The sequence below is a fragment of the Mya arenaria genome, chromosome 7, assembly GCF_026914265.1.
Source record: "Mya arenaria isolate MELC-2E11 chromosome 7, ASM2691426v1".
NCBI lineage: Eukaryota > Metazoa > Mollusca > Bivalvia > Myida > Myidae > Mya > Mya arenaria.
Window position 1 is genome coordinate 45,415,241 of NC_069128.1, and position 3,548 is coordinate 45,418,788.

The 3,548-nt window shown below is 36.4% G+C and overlaps 1 long non-coding RNA gene across 1 annotated transcript; it reads right to left on the reverse strand.

Annotated features, from left to right (window-relative positions):
• Nucleotides 1–729: 729 nt before the first annotated feature.
• Nucleotides 730–3,316, reverse strand: LOC128239976 (uncharacterized). Its single transcript, XR_008261979.1, has 4 exons — nt 3,220–3,316; nt 2,870–2,973; nt 1,719–1,796; nt 730–822 (listed from the first exon to the last, which is right to left on the reverse strand). It is a non-coding gene; the product is annotated as an uncharacterized LOC128239976 (long non-coding RNA).
• Nucleotides 3,317–3,548: the final 232 nt, after the last annotated feature.

Below are 3,548 nucleotides of genomic sequence, written 5' to 3' on the forward strand. Positions count from 1 at the left end.
AACTATATTTACAAGTAAAACAAAACAAGAGCACCGCGAAACGGAGCATTATACGCCCGAAGAAGATTCGGCTCGAGGTCCTTTTAATGTAGTGATGATTTGTATAAAGTTATTTGAAAATCGCTTTATTAGTTACCAAGTTATGGCCCGGACACGGAATTGCTAACGGACGAGTAACAAAGATGTGGCCCGGACACAGAATTGCTAACGCCCCCCCCCCCCATCGTGATTCTAGTCTTTCAAGTATGGACCTGGAAATTGCGCGCGACACATCCTTTTAATGTAGTGATGATTTGTATAAAGTTATTTGAAAATTGCTTTATTAGTTACCAAGTTATGGCCCGGACACGGAATTGCTAACGGACGGACAGACGGACGGACAGACAGACAGACGGACAGACGATGGAGGCCATAACATAATACGACCCTTCGGGCGTATAAAAATCTACAAATATGTTTTTTGTATCTGGTTTTTGAGAGAGAATGATCGGAAGAAAACATCACACATTTACAATCATATTAAAAAATAATTTAGTTTTTTTTTTTAATTATATTCTATTTCAAAAACACTGCAAAAGACAAGACACTTACGTTTCAATTTCTTGATTTCAATTTCTTGATTTAATACATTGATGATTATCAATTCTTATGAAGCGAGATGGATCTTACACTCTGACCAGTGCAACGTGCATGTTCTTAGTTGCTCAGTTATTACCTTTCTTAAAATTCTGCTCTTGATCTGAGCCACGCCAAAATGATGGGAGATGCTTTTGTTGTATTTTCCATCGGAATGTATAGCACCTCTGTGTTTCTGTTTGTCTCCTGAAATAGTAAAAGTTTATTAATAATAATCACAATAAACTTATCAGTGACTTTAACTGAAATTATTTTCACCGATTGTGCCTTGCACATTGGGGAACAAAGTTGACTTCTGAGGAGAAGATTTTTCCATATAGACATATAACAAAAAGTAACTCCGCACCCTGGAGCAATGATTTTTATGAATCAATATCCGGTGAAGAAAATTCATACAGGGTATTGAAACATTTTTTTGCTTCAAATGAAGACTTTTAAAAAAGATAACTTAACTAGCTCTTCATCATATTAAATAAAAATTAGCAGTCTATGCCGCACACGGAGCCCCGCATTTGATCTTTTACCATAGTTTGATTGAGAGTTAAGTTTCACATCGACAAGTCTTTACAGGTCTATTAAAGCTGCACTCTCACAGATTGAACGTTTTGAAAAAGGTTATAATTTTTATCTTGGAATGAACCAATGTATGCAAAATGCATGGAAACCTGTGATATAAGACGGCTGACAAAAAATGTCTTTGAATTCCCGTCAAACATGTCCGAACCAAATTCAAACTTTGGATAATCACTGTGATTCACGATGAAATTCAGCACTTCTTGCCCAGTATATATACGTTTACTTTAAGCGGAAGGCAAATTAAAACAAACACATTTGTCCGAAAATTAATCAAGCTTTAAATGGTAGTAGAATTGTCATTTGTTCATGTAATTTTCAAAAATCAGGAAAGGAAATAAATGTTCTCATGTTGCCAATTTAGTCTCGATCATCTAGACGCTTGTATCCAGATCTATATCGTTCATTGACTCTAATAAGAGCGGCTTCATGATTGAGACTAGCCGGTTCTTTGATAATTGTTACGATAGAACAGTGGTTGAAAATGTAAAGTGAGACCAGTTTTTTACCTGTTATTGAACAAACTGTTATGTTGGCAGGACTGTCCTCCTCAGCAATGCAAAGAACAGCAATGACTGGCTGGCACTCTGTAAAATGGCGATTAAAACATTATGTCCAATTAAAACTGTCCCATTCTAAACAATCCATCAGCAATATATATAAATGAGCTGCGCCATGTGGAAATGTGTCTTGGGAAGTTGACATCATTCCATGTAATGATGTCATAAAGATGAGCAGAAGACATTACTTACTATGCAGTAAAAGTTCTTACTTTAACAGTAAAAATATCTTTTTTTGAGGAAATTAATCAAAGTGAGCTCTTTTATGTCATGTTTCTACAGTACCGTAGGTCTTGTACACATTTATGTTACATATATAAATAATAAACAGGAATAAAATGAGGAGTTGTGTACACACTAATTCCTCCTTATGTACTGTGTAACTCAAGAAAAACAATCCATAATTCTAGTAAAAACAATTCATAATTCTAGTAAAAACAATCCATAATTCTAGTAAATCTCTAGAATTCCCTTACTTTTCTCGTTGTACAAAAAGGAATGAGGAGTTGCAAACAAGCAGGGCCATAAAACTTTTGCCATTTAAACTGTACCACAACAGCAATTTAAAGACAGTGATACTCATTGATGGAATAGGCACTTAGACAGCTACATTTTCTGAGAAATGGAGATCAGACTAAATTCTCCAGAGACAATTTATAGCTTTATTTGAAATAAAGAACATGTTACAGTGTTTATGTTAAACTTGTTACTTATCCCTGATAACACAATCATTACCTTCAAAATGGTGATAAAATAAAAACAAATATACCTTATTAAACACTGTTTACTATCACATCTGTACCCCCCCCCCCCCTCCCCCCTTCTTACATACCTAAGCGGCTCTTACCAAAGTAAAGAATGAAAGGTCCACAAGGCCAATTATAAACCATGAACCATGAGAATCCTGTTTACTAATTTGATTTTAAATCACCCAAAAGGCTTTCTACACATAATGGTTCCTTAATTTAAATCTAGCCTCCAAAGTTGTGATTTCATTGAAAGACTTGAGATACCTTATTTAAAAAAATGACGAAAGGAAAGCTTAAACACAGAAGTCTGGACGGGTATACGAGCCTGGAAATAAATACACAAAAGCTCACCATGCTGCTAAGGATTCTTATATAATTCCCGGCCCAAGTTCAGCTGGAGATGTTGATTCCACACGGCTGGATAACCGGCCCAGTGCACCCAAGCTTGGCAGTATCTGCAAGAGGAGGGTGTATATCTGGGAAAACGCATTTATAATCAATTTGCGAAAGTTCTTATCCGCCATAAGTAGTGAACATGTATGTGGCTTATAGATTATCTGAAATGAAGTTTAATAAAGGAGACAAGGTTCGGTCTGGGATCTAAACCTGGATTTTGATGCTGAAATTGTAAGTTTTGTTCAAATGAAGTATAAACTTAAAGTGAGTACAGAGATATCTTGAAGCCCAGATTTATCACTTACCTGAAGTTTGTAGGGCTACAATTTGCTGTAAACTGCAGGAACTGTCCCCATGAGCCTTTTGTCTGTTAGGGGAATGGTGGCTTAGGTAATTGGTGGTGCCACTCTGCATTTCTTATCCACACACAACACAGTGTATCTGAAAATGACAGAGAATGGCCATGCACTTATGAAAGCTATGCTAGAAATACGCCGTTATGAGTGTATCAGATGACATTTCCACACAGAAATTGTGAGGCCACCAATACAGCAGTACTGACATCAATGACGAAAACATATATATCTGTCATGGAGCTGTGCTGGTTCTGTGGCGTCAAAACCACTGCAACTTG